General features: G+C 37.6%; 1 protein-coding gene across 2 annotated transcripts in view; it reads right to left on the bottom strand.

Moving 5' to 3' along the window:
* LOC120525449 (homeobox and leucine zipper protein Homez-like) overlaps positions 1 to 22,687 on the bottom strand; it is a 47,120-nt gene that overhangs the window by 11,549 nt on the left and 12,884 nt on the right. The window contains exons 2-3 of one of the 2 annotated variants that reach the window (XM_039747757.1): positions 5,362 to 5,480; positions 550 to 669 (exon numbers count right to left, since the gene is read on the bottom strand). The gene's annotated coding sequence lies outside the window, so the exon portion shown is untranslated. The remainder of the gene's footprint in view (positions 1 to 549; positions 670 to 5,361; positions 5,481 to 22,687) is intronic. The other variant, XM_039747766.1, reaches the window with a different exon arrangement.

Genomic DNA, 22,687 nt, shown 5'->3' with positions numbered 1-22,687 from the left:
CTTGAATAGTTACACCAAAAATGAACAAAAAAAACGATGCAAGCCAAAAATTAGAACCGAATCTATTTTAGTCATAGCACAAATGTAGTTAGTCTAAGTGTTAGGCAGTATTATATTAAATGGGTTCCACCGAAGAAGACTAAAATAATGCATAGCTACACCCAGCAATTCACAACTGCTTGATGGAGCTCAAGGGCATAATGCAATGATGAACCCCAGACAGGGTGTCAAGTTCACTAAAATGAAAAATATTATAAACTGCTTAAATTATTCAAATAGTTTTGTTTGTTAACCTTAAAACATTCGAGGAAATAGAAAAATAATTTACATTAAGATGCTGGGTGCTGTTCTACCTAACTCAAGAATAAATCCACTTTGCCATGATAAGTATTGAATGTAATTCCACAATTAGACAAGTGACAACAAACAACAAGGGTTAATAAATATTAGACACATGTTCAGGTATCTCTCTAGGGTCATTTGCCATTTCACCCCTTTCTTTCCATATATTTCCTTCCAAAGCCCAAATAAATATATAAATCTACTCACCTTTCATTAAGGATTTCAGTGTTGCTTTCTGCCGGAAACCCCCATTCCGAGCTTCTCAGCCTGGTGAGGAAAAGTTCTGCACCAAGATGTCCTTGGATAAAGCCTAATCTTGTCTTCCTTCTGCAAGAATACAAAGACGTTTTTGCTAAACTAGTTTGAGATCATAGGAGACTCTATAACACTACACTTTCAAGAGCACACTACACTTTCAAGAGCTCAATACACTTTCAAGAGCTCAATACACTTTCAAGAGCTCAATACACTTTCAAGAGCTCAATACACTTCCCTGCAATATAACTAAGGACAAAAAGCAAATATGTGCAAACTTAAATAAGATAATATAATGCTTTAGGGGCCAAATGAGCTGCCATGACAGTAAGATTCAAGCACTAGAATGCCACTTTGCATCTGCAACTTCCAAATTATCAAATTTAGAGTATAGAAATTAAAGAAATAATGTTCACATACTTGGAATTGAAGAAAATGCATTTTTTATATAAACACCTGTGGCCAGCTGTATTTTCCACCTTGATTTGTTCTCAAGAAAAGAAATATGTTATAGACGTAGCCTTGATGGAAATTCTTTGCATTCTAGAGGTTCTTGATAATGAAATGTCTCTATTAAGCTGACTATAACATGCAACTGTAGAAGGAAAATCCTATTTTTATTCAGTGAATTCTGTTGTTCCCCTTCTTTAGCACAACTACTGCTCAAGGCTGGACAGCAATGATTATTACAACTCCACAACTCACTACCAGATATACAAGTGCTGGTAGGAATGCTGAAGTCTATTATTTGTAAATCCCTAAAAGTGTTACAGTACAGTCTCTATGTTTTGGGAGGTTTGTGGTATTATGCTTCTTTTCTGAGGAAACGCACACATTATAATACCAGCAGGTGAACTCCTCAGCATCTGCTGCTAAAGTAGGGTTGGGTTTCCTGCCTATATAGACAAGATTTTCATGCATTACACTGACTTGAATTATAGTGGTATGAGTAATGCAGTGGGCTCACTATGGTTTTTTGATTGGCTTAACTTTCTTCTGTGTGGGTTTACTGGGCATAGCACAATAAGTGATTGATTTGTGGTGTTAAGTAAAAACAGTTGAAAATTAAGATTAGTTGGACATGAAGGACAAGAAAATACACCCAGCACCACACAGGAACAATTACCTAACCTTTGAATCATGGGTTAAAATTCCTGAACACCCCAAGGAAGGTTTGAGAGAAAAATAATAATATAAAAAAAAAAAAATTGAAAACATCAGAAACCCAAAATGGGTTAAAAAAAAAAGTATATTAATCACATGGACTGGTATGGGCTAAGCAATTAAGTAATCCACAGTTTATACTTTGTAAATACAGAGGCCAGCAGTGGCAGCTTTTCTGGATCTCAGACAGAGAGAGATGGCGAGAGAAACTCAAAAGACAAGAGAGATTTCCCCTTTGAGAAAAAATTTAAATACTTAAATTGTGTCACATAGTTCCTGGCTGCACCACACCCATTTCACATCCAAGTTCTAAATCTACAAATTTACCAAAATATACGCAAGATACAATACCCCTGATGTTTATTTTTATATTTTAGACTGCCTTCATGATAAGTCTATTCAAAAAATGCATTTTTTGTGTAATTCAAAATTTGTTTGGATTGCATTTTTGTGACCTAAGCTTGAACAACTGTAACCACATGAACTTTGTAGTAATTTCTTTATGCGCAGTTTGTTTCATTTAAGATATAAAATAATTGAAAAAGGAAAAAAAAAAACAATCGTCTTAAGATTGTCTTAAAGCAAGCAACTTCAACAAATAAGCTAAAGGCATGGAGTTAAAAACCTGAAGTAGGAAAACTTCTTTTAAACAAACAAAAGTACCTGCCGCAAACACATATAATCTGCTAATTTAATAAAATGAATATTAATGCATTGCATTATACAATAATATGTTTTAGTATTTACAGTTCAGCTGCTGTGACTACTGAGGAGTTTGAAAACTCAAGCTGTGGAGTGAAATTAAATTTCACTAAAGTCTTCCTTTCAAGTTCTTAATGTGAATACCAAATTTTGTGAACATCTGAGAGGTGGTTTTGCTGTTTATGTCAACTTTAAACCAGTATGATCTTTAAAACTCATAGCTGAATAGTTGGAATGCATCCAAAACCTAATCAGCTTTTAAGATTAAAGAGTGCAAGTTGACCATAACATTTCCTAAGAATAAGTCTATTTGTTTGAGTTACAGTGTCCAAAAAATTATTAACACTGACACAAATTCACACGTACACATCTTTCTAAAAAACATTTAAAGCACATTTGTCCATTAAACACCAAAGTAGGATTTCCTTTATGAAAAGGATATGTCCTCCATATAAGAAATATGGATGAACAAAAAAAAAAAAAAATAGGATGAAGTACCATATTAACTACCATATGAATATGAAAGCTAATATGATTAAGAAAACAAAATTACAGTAGACTATTAATAGTTAAAAGTCAACCCAAAAACAGGAGAATGTAAAAAGCACTATTTTTGTTTATTTGTGCACAACCAGACTTATAATATGGCACACAGGTAGTTTTCACCATAAGTCATATGGTCTGACATGCATCTTTCAGCCTTGCACCCTGGGGTTACTTGCCTCTCAACCATGAAATCTTCTCTGAGAAGACATGCAAGAAAGAATGTAAATGTATTATGTAGACAGGGCAAAAAGCTTAACTTGAATTTATCTTTTAATCAAGCATTTATTTTGGCTTTATATTTATTGCAATTTAGAGTTATAATAAATATGCACCATTACAGCACCAGCACATTCAGTCCAAAGTTATTTCTGTGCCATATTTAAAGGAGCAGAATTCAGGTTTTTGACATGAAACTTTTCCTCGTCCATTCTGGCAGCTTCGGATCAGAGAAGGTGGTAGTAACCCCACAACTAACTCAATCTCATAACAAATTAGGATGAGTCTAAGAACAGTAACTGCGACCCTGTCATCACTACTGTAAAAACAATGAAGGAGAAAACTGTAGGGGCATCAACAGTTCACTAGTTTAGATTACTGCGATTGTCTAAAATGTTTCCTCTAATAACCAAACAACATGCCATTTTACACACCACCAGCCTACAAACATGCCCGTATAAGCAGAAAAAGCAGCACAGCAGCAAGCAACACCACCAATGCTTATGACATTTAAGGCAGCAAGAGCTTGTGAACATTAACAAGTGTTACATATAATAACCACTGCCTATTACACTCACCATATTGTGCCCAGAATCTGAGGAATTTATGACATTTCTCATTTAGTTTGCCCACTCCAGTATCTCAGTCTCACTAAAGAATACTTGACTATAACTGCACTGTTGGTTCCCTGCCTGTGTTATAAATGGCGTTAGTGTTGGAATACTTGCTGTATTTTAACTTCTCATTGTGTATGTCATTATAGCACACAAAATGATGAGAACGGGTTCCACAACCCTTTCGTCAGAGTCTGAAAGCTATACTGGAATTTTGCTGTCACTGTGAAGTGCAGTTACTGGGGAGAATGAGGCTTATTATTTGCTTATTATACAAAAACACCTACTGCCTTCATTATGTCTGTCTGCATGAATCACCACCAGGTGGACTGGTTTTCTTAATATATGCTCCACTCATTTTTCAAGGAAATTTGTCAATTCTCTTTGAGATATCTCAAAAAGGATATACTGTAGAAATGCTGAAATTTCAAAAACTCCCACTAAAATGAACTAGTGAGTTTTCAAACAATTCAGTCTTAAATTTAGACTAATTTGCCCTTTCAAATTTACCTTAAGAGAGGTTACTTCAACTTGTGCATTTTGAATAATTTCCTTTTTCACTTGCTTCATGGCAGCTCTTGATGGAAAACCAGTGAAATGTCTGCAGTGTCACTTAAGTAGCATGTTATGTCTGTATGCTGCCTGTAAAAGCGGTGGCACTTGGTTATACCAATACACTTCTCCTACTACTTGAAAATGTACCGTGTTAAGTTGCATGATTTTAGTGAACATAAAAGTAAAAAATGCAAAGAAACTTGACTTATCTAGAAATAATTGAACAGGGGAAAGGTCTGTACGCATTATGCATAATGTGAAAATCTATACTACGACAATATAACAAATACAACATCAACTGATTTCATTTTTACATTACTTGAGTTGAACACTGGTTCAGTTTTTAGATACAGAACATGATATTGTAACATGCCATTAAAAACATTTTATGTGCTATAGTAATTACATTCTCTTATCACCGTTACAAAAATGTGTTAACATGAAGTAACCTGAAGAAGAAAAAAAACTGAAAAGCTCCAAACATTCAAAACAGTTAACTAAATCCCAAAATACACCTGAATGTTTCACGAAGCTTAAATTTTCTAACATGTTTTATTTCCTAATTGAATTCATCTTCAAAGTGGTAACAGTACTAAACATACTAAACGGAGTACTAAACGTTTGACGATAGACATTGTGCTGCACATTCTTCCATATCTCACTTATCTGAAAGTAAACTATTAATTAATTTTTCAAAAGACGAATGCAAGTTTTGGGATGGACAGCTTTCTCATTCATTACTGTGACCAAAATGCACAAAGTGCTTTAAATAGTGCAAATGTGCCACAGCATTAAATGAGCATTTTTGTTGTGATGTGTTAAACCCAAACACCAAAACCTTCAAGGGTTTTACAGGAAAAAATAATTAAGCAGAGTTGTCATTGTTTTAAAATAAATCACAGAAAAGAAGCTTTACAAAAAAAATTGAAAAGATAACACATTGCCATTAGTGCAATTGCTGACCGACCTTAAAGATAAACAAAGATGTTTCCACAACTGTGTGAACTTGCAACAGCCTTCAGCCTCTCTGACAGTGGTTTGATATCCAGAACCAAAACATAAAGATTAATTTAAGTGTTCATTGACCTAGAAAATAAAAGAAATATGAATTTAAAAACAAATAAAAAATAAAAGATGACACAGATTATATATATCATCAAGTCATATTTATGGACATAACTGTGAATTCCAGTGAAGAAAAAGAATCAACTATACAATTATTGGACAAAAATGCTAACTTGGTCACCTTTATTACAAAAAAAAATGCAATTTACCTTTTATAAATCACAATCACCTTGTAAATATGCTTATTGTTGTGCACCTGAAACGCTGCATGCATATACAGAGCATGCCAATCAACCTCAAACAAATACAATCACGATACTGCAGAACTTCACTGGCTGATAGAGCAGTCTCTCCCTCCTGACCTGCATTCAAGAGTACCTAGCTGTGCTCCACAACTAAGAGGGCAAGGCCGCACGTGCAGTATTATAACGCCTCTCCCCTGAACTCTGGATGTCTGGCAAAGGTGTAAGACACCATCATCTGATCGGTTAATCACTATCACCTCGCTCATGTGATGATGTTACTGCTGTTACAACAAATAGTACAAGGCCATATAATATACTGAGGCTTCAGCCAGTTACCTTACCAACAAGCCAGCTACCACTTATTGCACCATCACATCTATCAAAGCTACTTTGCCTCAAAATAAAGTAATCACAGGTAGACACATTCAATCAAGACAAAGTCTTTGCTAATCACATCTTGGATGACTTGTGCAAAAGGAATTTAACTGCTTACGGTTAACAAAAGAAGCTTCATTCTCGCTATATGCCTTTATTGCAATACGAGTGCCATAAAGTACTTTGATTACATTAGGAGAACCACACATTGCTGCAAGTTGACAGTTTATGTTGGCAAAAACTTTTTTTTTTATTATATATGTATGTACTAAAACTGGATGTAGTGCCTCAGCACAGCAGGCATGATAGAGTGAAGTCTGACCAAGATATTCCTGATCTGTGATATACTTGTCACATCAACACATTATAATAACTGTTCAGTGATATGAATTATTATGCAGATGAGTTATCATTTAGCTGATTTGACTGCATTTCTCTGCTTGATCAAGGGTGTTGCCATTCCTCAGTTTCTCTGAAATGTTACATACACATGGGTCACAGTTGCCATAAATATATGCAAGCTCTTGCATTAAGTTTTCATTTATAAATCCTGATGTTTGCATGGGTAGTTGGATATGCATATTTCAAGCCTCTCAGTGCGTACACAAGCTTCACAAATGAGGTCCATGTAGAGTAATGGAGTATTCAAATAACAAAAAACACACAATTAACATAAATCAGTCTATTGTTAAAACTCAATAGCATCAGATACGAGCCTTGATGCCACGAATGTAGACCAAATAAACAGTGTGAAAAAGCTCTACTAATCTATGTGCAAAACAGTATTCATTTTGCATACTAAAAGTAAACACAACAGATTAAATGCTTGTTGGTTTAAATGAACTGCAAACACAGTTATAAACTGCCTCAATCATTCCACCAACCTTCAAAAGTTATGATTTCAAAGGTTTGGGGGAACATGGGTAGTCATGAAAAACAGTGGCATTTAGGACAGGAATCATTATTAACAGTACACACACTCCATAGCAAAAAGCATATACAGTACTCTATACTACACATTTGCCTCAAATTTCATACTAAAATGGATGTCTTGTACATATTGTTAGTAAATAACTGTACTGCATACTGAGATTCTCACACCTGTAGTCTATAATGAAACGTGTTCAATTAAATAACAAACTTTTACCAAACTGACTTAAACTTGTGCAACCCTTATAAATGCCTTTATTTGACAGGTATTGACCATTAAGAATCAGCTAAAAACTTTGAGTGTTGTGAATATATTAAGCTGATAGCTTTCTTGGGGTACCATCTAGCTGCACTCAGGTGTGTGCAAACACCTCACTCCTGTTACCACTGTGTTGCAATGTTGTCTCTGAAAAACTCAGCATATTTTTATTCTCACAGTAAAACAGATAAATCATCAGTTCAATGTAAGTATATGCTTATTAAAAATACCTCATTTATCAAGTGTATGTTTGCCAATAGATTTCACTTTGTATCTAATACAAAAAACACCCTAAACAAACTCAACACCACCCTGGGTAAACTCCAAAATAACAGTTTAAAATTACAAGATTACTGTAAAATGAAATCCAATAATTCAATCTGCCCAGAATTCTATGGCCTCCCAAAAATACACAAGACCCCTTTAAAATTCAGACCTCTGGTCAGCCTAACAGGTGGACCATCTTACAACTTATGCAAAAGACTTTTTCATACGCTCGAACATTTAACATATGAACTCAGATTATACTGTAATAGCACTGAGATGGCATTACAGCGCCTGAAAAACGTATCATTTGTTGATGATAATATCAAGATGCCTTTTGATGTTGTTTCGTTATATACTATTATCCCCAGTTCATCTGGCCACAGAGACTTCACTGACAAAACTAAACAACAACCCCACCATAACGGCACGAACAAAGATGTCCACTAAGGACATCTAATGCATCTAATATCACTTTGCCAAAAAAAAAAAAACTTCCATTTTAATAGAAAATAATATATAGATAGAATGAATGCATGCCAATTGGATCTCCGCTATCAAGACCCTTAGATGAATTGGTTATGCAGCCATTTGAAAGTGTGTCTCTAACTCAGTTCAAATTTAAACTCTGGATAGTCTACAGGGCAGGCCATTTATATGGATACACCTTAATAAAATGGGAATGGTTGGTGATATTAACTTCCTGTTTGTGGCACATTAGTATATGTGAGGGGGGGAAACTTTTCAAGATGGGTGGTGACCATGGTGGCCATTTGGAAGTCAGCCATTTTGGATCCAACTTTTGTTTTTTCAATAGGAAGAGGGTCATGTGACACATCAAACTTATTGGGAATTTCACAAGAAAAACAATGGTGTGCTTGGTTTTAACGTAACTTTATTCTTTCATGAGTTATTTACAAGTTTCTCTTTGTTTACAGCCATTGATATGTCACAGAGGTTAACACGTGTGGAGTGGATAGAAATTGTGTTGATGTTTGGTGAACGCAGTAACCGGGTCATTGCAACAGATTTCAATGCAAGACACCCTATGAGACCACCCATCTCCCATGCTACAGTTAGCAAACTGCTTGCTAAGTTTCGTGAAACTGGTTCAGTGTTGGATTTGCCAAAATGTGGACGCATGAAAACTGTCACTAATGAAGAAACATCAGTGGCTGTCCTAGCTTCATTCAGCAAGAGCCCACAGCGTAGCACTCACCGCATGTCACTGGAGAGTGGCATTAGTCGAACATCCCTTCGGCGGATATTAGCTACTCACAAATGGCACCCTTACAAACTCCAGCTACTGCAGCATCTCAATGAGGATGACCCAGATCGCACTGAATTTGCAGAATGGGCAAAACAAAAATTGGAACAGGACCCTCAGTTTATGCAGAAGATTTTGTTCAGTGATGAGGCAAACTTTTATGTGAATGGTGAAGTTAACAAACAAAACCACCGCTATTGGTCTGACACTAACCCACATTGGATAGATCCCTCCAAGACTGTTGGAACAAAAAAATTGATGGTATGGTGTGGTATATGGGGTACAAAGATAGTGGGGCCATTCTTCATCAATGGGAAACCTCAAGGCCACTGGATATGCGAAATTGCTACATGATGATGTTTCCCTCTTTATGCACTGAAGCTGGCACGTTCCCTGAGTTTTTCCAGCAAGATGGTGCACCACCACATTATGGGTGTCAGGTCCGAGCATTCCTAGATGAACAGTTTCCTGGAAAGTGGATTGGTCGTCGTGGGCCAGTTGAATGGCCCCAAGGTCTCCCGATCTGACCCCCTTAGACTTTTATCTTTGGGGTCATCTGAAGGCAATTGTCTATGCTGTGAAGATACGAGATGTGCAGCACCTGAAACTACGGATACTGGAAGCCTGTGCTAGCATTTCTCCTGCGGTGTTTCTATCAGTGTGTGAAGAGTGGGAGAAGAGGGTTGCATTGACAATCCAACACAATGGGCAGCACATTGAACACATTTTATAAGTGGTCAGAAACTTGTAAATAACTCATGAAAGAATAAAGTTACGTTAAAACTAAGCACACCATTGTTTTTCTTGTGAAATTCCCAATAAGTTTGATGTGTCACATGACCCTCTTCCTAATGAAAAAACAAAAGTTGGATCCAAAATGGCCGACTTCCAAATGGCCACCACCCATCTTGAAAAGTTTCCCCCCCTCACATATACTAATGTGCCACAAACAGGAAGTTAATATCACCAACCATTCCCATTTTATTAAGGTGTATCCATATAAATGGCCCACCCTGTACATCAATTACACATTTGTCATATTAAAAAGCAACCAGCTGAATAAATTCTACAGTCACATCAACTCAGTATTCCCCACAACCCAATTCACAATGGAAAAGAAAACGAACAGACGCATCAATTTCCTTGACATTTGTATTGAAAGATGTAACCTCTATGTTATGCAGACAAAATACTACTCTTTTCCAGCAGCCACCCTTCATCACATAAATGGAGTTGTATTAGGACTTTGTTCAAAAGGATTAACGCCCATTGTATTACAATGTACACAACAAAAAAAAGGAAAACGTTATCTTTTTCATCTGTTCACATCAAATGGATACCCCAAGATGTTTATTAGAAAATGCCGATATTGGTGATGCTCTAGACCTCAACAAACAGTTGACTCCAACTTGGTCCCCCACTGCACTTACCATGCCCTCTCTTATCATTGTGGCATGTCAGAAAGTACAGCATGTGTCCTGTCCAAATCCGACATCAAGATAGCACACAAACCTGCAAACACTTTACGGACTGTCCTTTTCAATGCCAAAAGCAATAAGTTGACCACAGAGACAAGGAATGCAGTTTACAGTATTCCATGCAATGCATGCCCAGCGATATGCGTGGGACAAACATCTAAAAGACTCTCAATATGTATGCAGGAACATCACAATGCTATCGGAAAGAAAGACCCACGGTCTCCGATTTACACATCAGACACGCGTTTAACTAGGATACTGTGAAAGTAAAATTCAGGGCCAATACTAAGAGTGCCAGAGAGCTGGCTGATTTGTGGCTCTCTAATGAAAATGACACTTTGACTTGAACCCAACATATGCAGTCTTTAAAAGAAAAACATCCAAACAATAAAAAATATTTTCTGACCAACACCTTACGAATGCCACCTTATTAATCCACACCCCTTACAAGCTCTCCTCCACCCCCTATATATTGCCTTTGATTCCTGCATGTCTAATAATTTTCCTCCGATGATAACACCTGGCAGGTTGTCGAAAACCTAGGAGTAAAAAACTATTTTAAGATACGTGACTCATTTTCTCCCTTTGTGGAAACTGTATCACAGACCTTTTCTTCCATTAATATGAACTGTATATAGAATATATCAAAAATTAATGATTGCAAGAGAATTCACTCGAGCTCCATATGCGCAAAGCATACAATTATTCAACTCAAAATTATATATCAAGCACATCTGTCTCTTCTAAAACTCTCCAAAAATGTTTCCAGGGCAAGATACAACCTGCGAAAGCTGCAATCAAGTCCCAGCCTCACTGGGTCACATGTTCTGGGCCTGCAACAAATTAACATCATTCTGGACCAAAATTTTTAATTCGCTTTCAGACAGCCTTGGTGTCACAATCCCTCCTAACCCACTAACAGTTGCGTTTGGTGTTCTTCCAGATGGGTTTAAAGTGGAGAAGAACAAACAAACTGATTGCATTCACTACACTTTTGGCACGCAGACTTATTCTGCTAAACTGGAAGAACCCAAACTCTCCTCTTTTAAGTCAGTGGGAAACCGATGTTTTATACTATTTGAAATTGGAAAAAATCAAATACTCAGAGGATCTGTAAAGACTTTTTTCAAAACATGGCAGGATCTAATCAGTAATATTTTAAAATAAGCTCTTAAAGCACAGAGAAAGCAATTATTTCTGTATTTCTTTGTCTTTTGCATTCATCTCTATTGGCTTATCAAACTTATTAATTTAGGTATGTTTACAAGCCTTAAATTTTACACCGTTTGCCTTGCTCTCTCTCTCAGGGGTGGGGGTCGACTTATTCTTATTTTCACTTTTTGTAAAAATTGTTTTATATGGAATGATTGCAATAAAATTAATAAAAAAAAAAAAATAATGATTGCTCTTTGTTTCACTGTGGTGTATGTGCTTCATAGGCACTACAGTGAACCCTCGTTTATCACGGCTAATCCGTTCCAGACTCTACCGTGATAAATGAATTTTCGCTAAGTAGGATTCTTTATTTAAAAAACCAAAATATTTTCGCAGTTAGAGTATAGAAAACCTGTTTACGACCTTCTAAATACGTTTTTTAACATTATTAGAGCCCTCTAGACATGAAATAACACCCTTTAGTCACCATTACACTCGTATTACTAAATATATTAGACAAAATAAGAGAAAATAAGACATATTAGATGTTACAAATATATTACTAGGCACACTCGTCTTTTAAGGCGACAGACTTTTATCCTCAATTTTTGTGCGCTCCATGTGTACATCAGGCATGTAAGTATAGGGAATGAGAACAAAGTGCCCATTCATAACATCTCCCGAAAACCTACGTTTTTTTTTAATCCCCTCAAGTGCCTGTCCAAAGTCGTACAATGTCAGCCTGAATCTGTACCGCTAAAGACGGAGGTTCATGCACTAAATAAGCTATAGATGAGAATAAGCAAGCACCATCTCCCCTGATATTTACTAAGCGGTGAGGTATTTGTACTCCATCAACATTATTTCCAGAGACATAATTTTGTCTATTTTTCCAGCGCATCGCGCACAAAAGCAAGGGAACAATGAGAGCACCAGAACTCTGCTCACATCGTGTCGCTACCTCAAGCAGCAAGTCTGTAATAAGCGGAATACCGCTACGCTTTGCACTCACAGGACGGAAGGACAATCCCGAACACTTTTATATAGTAGATTATTATTGTACTGTACATTTAATTGCACACAACCACTAACCTATGAAGGCACGACCTCAGTAAGAGAGTCTTCAGAGGTGGTGCAGTATCTTCAGCAGGTGCGTTATCTTCTTCCGCTGAAGGAGTACTAGGAGTAGGCAGTGGGTGTCTGGGTGCGCGGCTGAAGAACATCTTGATAGGCAGTTGCTGGTGCTGTCTCTTCATATGCGTGAGGAGGCTTTTGTAGGGTATCGCAATCTTTAATCATATCCTAGAGTTTCACCTTCTTCTGGATAGTAAGCATCTTCCTCCGGTACTTAGTTTTATTGTCAGAAGGCTTAGAAAAAGCAGCACGTTTAGGAGCCATCGTAGGGCTTAGATAAAAGTTCTCAGAAAGCGCATGCGTAGTGACGTAAGCGTGTATGAGAAAAAAATCGCGATAGAGTGAAGCCGCAAAAGTTGAAGCGTAATATAGCGAGGGATCACTGTATGTCTTTCATGCTATACTGCATCATTTCACTGTACAGTACATGTACTGAGAAAGATTTATGTCCTATACAGTATCTCATACAAGAGAGCATTATTTTTCATATTAAAATGGGGAATGGTATAACAAAGGTGCATTTTTCTTTAAATGACAAATTAGCTGCAAACAGCACACAGAAAACATAGTCCCACCCACTTGTATGCCATAAAGGTTAAACCCACCTCCCCACAGCATACCACAAAAATACACATCTTGCTAGAAGCATTTAAGTATTTGATTAAATATGCCATTAGGATAGCTTAATGCTACAAAATGCATCAAACACAATGGGTATATAAAAAAAGTTTAATCAATTATGTGGAGGCATCACTTATGACAACAATTAATTTTGATTAACTTCCAACAGAGGTGCTTTCATTCCTACTCAACGTAACCATATTTGCTCTTAAATTTATACACTACATTCAAATTAATTCATAAACCAGCAGGAGTTCAGTCAGAGGCAAAACCTCTTCTCAATAACATGTTTCAGAATTTTGAGTAAAATTCATTTTCTTCAACATTCTTCTACACAAGTACTACTGGAGGCTACCAGCAACCCAGGGAAAAAAATGCTCAGGCAAATGGCAAAAAAACTGCAATCAAAGACTGCTATACTCTATTTATATCTAAGCATTTTTAATGCAAGCACAGAATTTGACAGAGCTCAATGACTTGCTTTTTAATCAGCCCCACCCTGTTGCAAAATTCAAGAGTATTCACAGTGAGGTACCTTTTTTACTGAATATATAGAGAGTTTTTTACTGAATATATAGAGAGAGAGAGAGAGAGAGAAACAAACACTTTCTGTGTGTGCTTATCTTTTCCTGAGTAACAGTGCAGAAGTGGCAGGGAAAAGAACATCACTTAATAGAATTAATTTGCAATTGGAAAAAGCAGAGATCTGATATAAAAGTCTTTGCACTCGGTGACTAAAAGCCTTTGTAAGATAAAACTTTTTTTTAAACACACCAGAAAAACCCAAACACTTCCTAAAAGTCCAGAATAAAGATACAGCTACTGAATACTTTAAATAGCAAAAGGTAGGTGCACCTAAAAACAATAAATATGGTACTTATTCTGGGATCAGGAGAGATACATTGTTTATATGAGAATACCGAGGACAGCATTTTTTTCTATACTCAAAACTGGGAAATGAATCATCATACCTTAATGTTTGAATTTTCTTCACCATAACATTTATTACTAAACCTATTAGATAAAAATGCTCACAATACTAACAATAATAATTTTTGCTTATCATCATTTGTATCATTATTAAATATTGCAAAAAATGATCAATTATGCAAAAAAAAAACACCTACGGATAAGGGTGGTCATTTTTAAGACACTGGGTCTGTAAAATAAAAGTAAAAAAAAAAAAAAAAACTAATATATTGGCATGGATTAACATGAAAAGAGGGACCTAGAATACAGAGTTCTATATTTAAGGAACATGATATTTGAAACTGCCTTCAACATAATAAGGGACTGGAATCTATCTTCTTATGAAATGTCTTTTTGCCTTCTTCTGCTTATTAACTTTAATTCCTCTTATTGGATGAGCTAACAATGTATAATGTTCCTCAGGTTTTGCTCCAAAGTGGAAAAAGGTGACTGTCGTCGTCTTCTTTCAGCTGCTCCAGGTAAGGGTTGCCACAGCGGATCATCTTTTTCCATATCTTCCTGTCCTCTCTCACCACATCCATAAACCTTCTCTTATGCCTTTCTATTTTCCTCTGGCCTGACAACCCTATCCTTAGCATCCTTTTCCCAATATACACAGCATCTCTTCTCTGCACATGTCTAAACCAACGCAATCTCTCCCAAATCTTAGCATCTGCCAGGTCCAGTTCTGTCCCCTGTTTTTGGTCAGTGCCACTGTCTCCAAACCATATAACACAGCTGGTCTCACTATCGTCCTATAGACCTGCCCTTTCACTCTTGCCGATACCCGTGTCTCACAAATTACTCCAGACACTCTTCTCCACCCATTCCACCCTGCCTGCACTCTCTTTTTCAGGTAACGCAGACCTCACCACTGTCACACTTCCCTCGTACATATCCTGTACAACTATTACATACTTCTCTGCCACTCCTGACTTCCTCATACAATACCACAACTCCTCTCGAGGCACACTGTCATATGCTTTCTAAAGGTCCACAAAGATGCAATGCAACTCCTTTTGGCCTTCTCTATACTTCATCAAAAACTTCAGAGCAAACATCGCATCTGTGGTGCGCTTTCCTGGCATGAATCCATACTGCTGCTCGTTAATCATCACCTCCCTCTCAACTTATCTTCCACTACTCTTTTCTCTTATAGTGGCTCATCAATTTTATCCCCCTGTAGTTACTACAATGCTGCATATCCCCCTTCTGAAAAAATCGGCCTCTCAAAGTACTATTTCCATCTGCTTAACACCCTCTCCTCACTTTTGACTATGTTTCCATCTTTATCTTTTATCACCTTAACCTGCTGCACATCTTTCCCAGTTCAGTACCTCTGTCTAGCCAACTGGGGTACAGGTCCTTTTCTCCCTCCTTAGTGTCATCTCTCATACAACTCATCACACATCTTTTCTTTAGCCTTTGCCACCTCTCTCTTCACCTTACGTCTTATCTCCTTGTAAAGTTGTCTACTTTCTGCATCTCTCAGTTGTTCTTCACCAACTTCTTCCACTGTATACTCTCCTGTACTTCCCCATTCCACAACCAGGTTTCCTTTTCCTCGTTCCTCTGCCCAGATGTCATGCCAAGCACCTTTCTTGCTGTCACCTCTGCTGTAGTTGGTCAGCTATCTGGTAACTCTTCACTTTCACCCAGTGCTTGTCATACCTCCTCCCTGAACTCAACCTTCTAGTCTTCCTTTTTCAGCTTCCACCATTTGATCCTTGGCTCTGCCCTCACTCTCCTCCTTTTGTTGATCTCCAAAGTCATCCTACAGACCACCATCCTATGCTACCTAACTACATGTTCCCCTGCCACCACATTGCAGTCTTCAATCTCCTTCATATTGACCCTCCTGCATAGGATATAATCTACTTGTGTGCATCTTCCTCCACTCTTGAACATCACCCTATGTTCCTCACTCCTCTTAAAATACTTATTCACCACATGTCCATCCTTATCACAAAATCCACTATCATCTGACGTTCTTCACTCTTCTCCTTGACACCATGCCTACCCATCACTTCTTCATCCCCTCTGTTCCCTTCACCAACATGTCCACTGAAATCCGTTCCAATCACCACTCTCTGACCCTTGGGTACACTGTCCATCACTTCATCTAACTCACTCCAGAAATCTTCTCTCTCATTAATCACTCACCCAACCTGTGGGGCATATGCACTAACATTCATCATCACACCTTAAATTTCCAGCTTCATAATCATCAGTGCCTGGCACTCTTTTCTCCTCCGAACAACGTTCAGTTTCACTGTGTTGTGAATTTCCAAACATATCCATTAAATTCAGGACACCTTGCCACAATACCTCTGAAAAGGACAGATGTTTAATGATTACATCCATCAATCCAGCAAGCAATGGGAATGAGGCAGAAACAATCAGCTCATCGAAAGGTGAATACAACCACACACATACAGTAACGTCATTTTAGCATCACCAAATCCCCAAACCTGCATGTCCTTGGATGGAAACCTAAGCACACTGTGGAAACACACCAGGAAAACATGCAAACTCCAGGCAGGGAACACCAGGTACCTGACTCCCTACTGCGAGACAGCAACGCTACTCCTCTGCCACCATGCAGCCCCGACATGTGTAATTTAACAGTAGTCATTTAAGTGAAGTTAATGATTTATCTGTACAATGTAACATACATATACTTTAACACATTTCATTATGAAAGTGAAATCAAATATAAATCTAAGGATTCTAAATGTGCAGAGACCTGGAATATCATAAATTTAAAGTGTTCTGTGTAGAAACCGCCGCTTTCCACTGCTGTCAGTGCAGGAGGAAGCCTCAGATGTATGTGATGATTAACAAGTGGATTACGTTTTAAGATGATGTTCATGACGTTCTACTTTAAAGACAAAATAAACTACGAGATTAAAGTTGAATTTTCCACTTTAATCATGAAATAGATTTTTTTTTCCATCACTGTGTCCCTGATTTTTTTTTCTCTGTTGCCCCAATACGCTTCCATATGACACTTGTATTGCCTATGCGAGAAATGGACAAAGAAAAGCACCACAAATGCATTTGTATGTCAGCATTTAAGTCTGATGATTTGCTTCACCACATCGAACCATTCAAACATCAAAGCATTCACACTGACCCTGTAGGATCTGCAAAGCAGTTTGCTGTCATGTGCTGATAGTAAGGAGAGACTCCGATGTCACATTCCAACTTGAGCACACTGCGCCCCCAAACCCCACGATTTTTTACTGGTATTGCAACTCGCATATGCATCGCATTCATTTTTGAAGACAGGTTCAGAGGACAGATCAAATAAACAATGGGAACGTGCTGCACCAATGATGCGTGTACATATGCGTTCTGAGCGTGAAGTATAAATTGGCCCTAAGAGAACCAAAGAGCATAACTAAATTAAACTGGACTTGTCACGTACGTCAAATTTGAGCAAGGTACACTAAGGTTAAAATCATCATATCAATTTGTATTTACAGAGTCGTCAACAATGCAGCTCATAAATTGTGGAAGTTTTTCTATAGTGTCCTTGTAAATAAACAAGCAACAGTAAACCAAGCAAAGGTTAAACTTAAAGAATCCAGGTTGTTGAGAAGCAGTCACACAGTATAGTATCAGTGCTTGCTACACACACAGCAATTATTTTGGAACGCATGTTTCTGTCTGAAGTCCACACATTTCAATGCAAATTTGTATAGTACTACTATAAAATTGTCATTTTTTATCCAAGGCTACAAGTCAACTTGAATCCCATTCTTAAACATAATGTCTTTATATCTAATTACTGTGTTTTTATTAGTTAAAATTCATTTTTTTAATGTGACACTGTATTATGGTGATTTTAGAATATATGACAGAAATCTGCTGTTTGCATAAGCACTCCAACACTACACATTCATATTTGGTAGTCGCCCTCTTTATCTGCAATAGCAGCTTTAGGGGTATATTTCAGAATTGCACACTGCACAGAAGTGATTTTGGCCAGCTTTTCCAGATAGATTAGTGCCATGTTGTTTAGGTTAGTCCAAGAATGTTGTTCATCTATAGTTCAGAACCAATTCCACAGATTCTTACTTATACTAAGATCAGGGCCCATGTTTATCAAGCATGTTAGAGCAGGGAAACAGTACTAACTTGCCCATACATCTCAGAGTAATGCAAATTTGGTTCCACTCTTAGGAGTAGGAGTAAAAACATTTTATCAATTTTCCTGTTAGGAAACAACTCCCAACTTCACCTGGATTTAGGATAGTTTACGAGCCATCCTATCTTGCAAAGAGCTGCCAGAAGATGGTGTTCAGGCAGAGATCAGCATGCACATTCCAGGAAAGGCTGAATGTTTTGGAAATACTGTACAACAATGAACTCATAAAGAGACATTGATTTGCTAGAGACTGAATATTATTAGTAAAAACAATTTTTACATTACGTGACTGCTCCATCTACACAGAGAAGCCAGGAGCTACAGGCTGAAATAAAAGTGTAATGTTACATGGAAAATGTAGCTTTAAAATAGCAATGATTTGCACACACCAAAAACAAGCATTTCTCAAATTTTCCTAGAAATTTTGAAAGCCTTCACGACACATGAGGTAATATGTATCTTTATACATTTCCCCACGACTCCAAATGATGCAATGATAAATGCAAGCTGCAGTCATGCAAAAGATCACTGCCCCAAGTGTGCATAAGCATGCACATATTAATCATAAGTGATATCACCTTATCAACACACAGGTGGACATAGGTACAAACTGTACTGCTGAAGCCCACTCAAGATAAGTGGGGCTCGATGTGTAACTGGCAAAGAAACATGAAATGGAACCACCAAGCTCAGCATTCCCCGAACCCCTGGAACATTTGTTTTAAATTTTACAAGCCTGGTAAGGTTAAAGAATGTTGGCAGTGACTTCCTGGGCATTAAGTAAACAGAGCCTCGCAGACGACACAGGGAAATTATGGAGAAACACTGTACTGCACAGTGGAAGAAGATGGAACACTGGAAGAGTGAACTTAACTTCAGAAAACAGGACAACAATAACTGTGGCTACTTTCAGTAAAACTGTTACTTTAGAGGCATTTTCTGTTGGCATATCAAAGAAAAGGTGATTCATTTAAATACAGCTTTGGATCATCCATCCATCCATTTTCTAAAACCACTTTATCCTGAGCAAGGTCGCAGGGAAGTTTAAGCCTATACCAGGATGCTTAGAGTGCAATGCAGGAACAATCCCTGGAGCATTCATTGCTAAGTAAATGTGCCAGTTATCAGGCTTTACTGATTTCATGTAAGTCTCTCGGTCTTTCCTTCTTGATGCTTGTTACAGTATAATTCTTAATGCTGTAGTAAATTGGCAACATATACTTGCAGCTTAGCAAAATAACTCAACTTTATTACATTTTCCTGCTTCTTCTACTACTACTACTTTAAATATTATTTTTATTATTATTACTACTACTACCATCTTTGTGGTTTCCAATTTATGGCTCAGAGTGTCGTAAAGCCATGCAGTAATTTATTCTCAGGCGTGGCATCCTGTTACTTGTAGGGACTAGGATTAGGATGCTTTGTAAATTCTTTTTATGTCCTACTCTGAGGTAGGACAAATTCTTATCCTAGTGCGACTTTTAGTGCAGTTCCTGGAAGTAGTTCTGAGATGCCTGACAAAAACAGAATCTGTTACAATTTGCTGATAATTCTCACCATTCACTGTTCCCAGGATTCCCAGTCCCAACTGATGAAAAGCAGTGTAATACAATAATGCTACCAGCACCATATTTCAACCATATTTAGTTTTTTGATGTGTAAGGCAAGTGTTAACATTTGTGCCACAAATTTCTTTGAACTAATGCAAAAAAGCTCTCTTGATTTCATTTAACCACAAAAACGTTTTTGCCAAACAGCTCAGCCATTCTCATTCTTTTTGGATGCAATGAGAAATCAATCAAAATTACACCTTTTACTAAGCTAACTAAAAAGATTACAGTATGCAAGGTTTCGAGGAAGCTCAGGCCCCTTCTCCAGACAAGCCACATCTTGTATCCATAATGGCAAACATGGTATAACACCCTTAAAAATTTTGGCAAACTCTCAATATGTTTCCACATCTTTATGAGTGATGGCTTCTTTGAACGACCCTCCCATACAAGCCAGTCAATGCAGAGCACTTGGTATATGGTTAACCAGTGCAGCTTTACTCTACAGAGAGGTAGGGAGCATGCGATAATAGCATGTTGCTGCACTAACCACACATTTAACCACTCGGATTGGGACCCGAGTGTAGCATGTAACATCTCAGCACCACACTGGAAAAATGTGAGGTTTCTATGGTGGCCGAGTGCTAATCCCGCCACAAACCCCCAAAGTTTATCCTGTACATTGGAGTATGTGCTTGCAGTGCTGGAAGCAAATTAACGTCATACCCAGGACGAAGCAATTGCAGGTTAAGGTCCTTGCTGAAGGATCCAACAGAGTAAAGTCACTTCTGGCATTTATGAGATTCGAACCAGCAACCTTTCAATTGCCGGCACAGATCCCTAACCTCAGGGTATATATTTCAGCGTTTCTTAGATGCATTCCCCATTATTTTAAGGAACTAAAAGTAATTAAACTAAAACTGTCACATTTAATTCTTTGTTGCAAATTTGCAGTCTGGAACCAAGAGCTGGATTTCTACTTTGGTGATGCCCGGCCTAGCTTGCACTGCAGCCACCTTCAGTTTCTGCTTCTTTCAGGGGCTTGTTGCCTTTACTCGTCTTCAGCAGGTGAAATGCAGGCTCAGTGAGATTTAGGTAAGGTGATGGTCTACACTAAAAGCTCATATTCTTTTAGAATCTCAATACCAGTATGCCTGGGTTGAGAGCCACACTAATAACGGTTGTCACTGTCCAAATACTCACAGACTGCACAGAAACATTATCAGTGGCCTGTAGTTTAAAGTCTGAAATGATTTAACATCAATTTTCACAGAAGATCAAAAAGTTTGCTAGTTGCAAGATTACCAAATGATTATTACCGTAACATTACCAACATACTCTGTCATCTCCAGACAGAGGAGTAGCTTCAGTGACAGACTTTTGTCACTGTCCTGCTCCACTGACAAGACTGAGGAGATCGTTCCTCCCCCACACTATGCGACTCTTCAATTCCACCCAGAGGAGTGAATGCGAACATTAATTTTATTTTAATTCTTTTCATTTTTATTATTATTTAATTTAATATTGTTTCTTTGTATCAGTATACTGCTGCTGGATTATGTCAATTTCCTCTTGGGATTAATAAAGTATCTATCTATCTGTTAGCCCACATCACATTGAGTCCACCTGTTACATCCCATGAAAATGAGGCATTTTAAACAATCGACAGAGCTTTGAGCGTCACTAGTGTGTTGACTGCAATAAAACACTTAACTTGTGTTTCAATCTTAACTTAAAGAAGTTTCAATCTCCTGTTAACAACACATCTACTATGCTAAATTTGAGACTAATACATATTCATTCCTGTCAAATAAAAATATACAACATCAATTCCCAAGAGACAATATATGTTAAATTATCACCATTGAGAAATTATACCTCAAGTGCAGAGTGATTTCCACAAATAAGAGTTACTTTCTACTGCTGATCAGACATAAAACTTTATCCATTCGTCCATATTCTGAGAAAGATCACAGATAAGCTTGAGCCCACACAGGGCGCGAAGAAGGAATAATCCCCTGGACAAGGTGCCAGTCCACTACAGGGTGAACATACACCACATGCACTCACTAGGTCCAATTTAGAAATGCCAGTCCATCTAACTTACATGTCTTTAGACTGTGAGAGGAAAAACCCACACAAAGCAGATAGTTATTCTACATTCACTTATTCTTTAAAATGCGATATAAAAATCTTAACAACAAATAAAAATGTTATTAGTTTTAATTGATAATGTAAACATACAAAAACGGTATAGGTGGATTTCACATTTAGCAATAAAATGATGCCTGCAAAAAGGTGTATAAAGATAAAGATACATGCCACTCACTATACCTCCAGGTCATAAGAATCTCTACTATAGGTGTACAGTTGGTTGCTCGGACTATAAACAAATTTTACTGAACCCCTTTTGTGCAGCTATCTCCATTCCCATTGAAAAGTCCAAATTCAGACACCAAGGAAAATCAACATTAAGAACCAAGCAAACAGAAAAGATTCTGCCTTTGAATCTGATAGCTTTCAGCCCTTTAACTGATGACACTATATCAACTTATCCAATTGCTACAGTGGATTCAGCAAATATTTTATACAGAGATAAATACTTGGAGGGCAGCATGGTGGTGCAGTGGGTAGTGCTGCTGCCTCGCAGTTTGGAGACCCAGGTTCGCTTCCCGGGTCCTCCCTGTGTGGAGTTTGTATGTTCTCCCCATGTCTGCGTGGGTTTCCTCCCACAGTCCAAAGACATGCAGGTTAGGTGCATTGGTGATTCTAAATTGTTCCTAGTATGTGCTTGGTGTATGTGTATGTGTGCCCTGCGGTGGACT

The sequence above is a fragment of the Polypterus senegalus genome, chromosome 1 (genome assembly GCF_016835505.1).
Source record: "Polypterus senegalus isolate Bchr_013 chromosome 1, ASM1683550v1, whole genome shotgun sequence".
NCBI classification, from domain to species: Eukaryota; Metazoa; Chordata; class Cladistia; order Polypteriformes; family Polypteridae; genus Polypterus; species Polypterus senegalus.
Note: the sequence above shows the minus strand (reverse complement) of the source record. Positions and strands in the feature narration are given on the sequence as shown.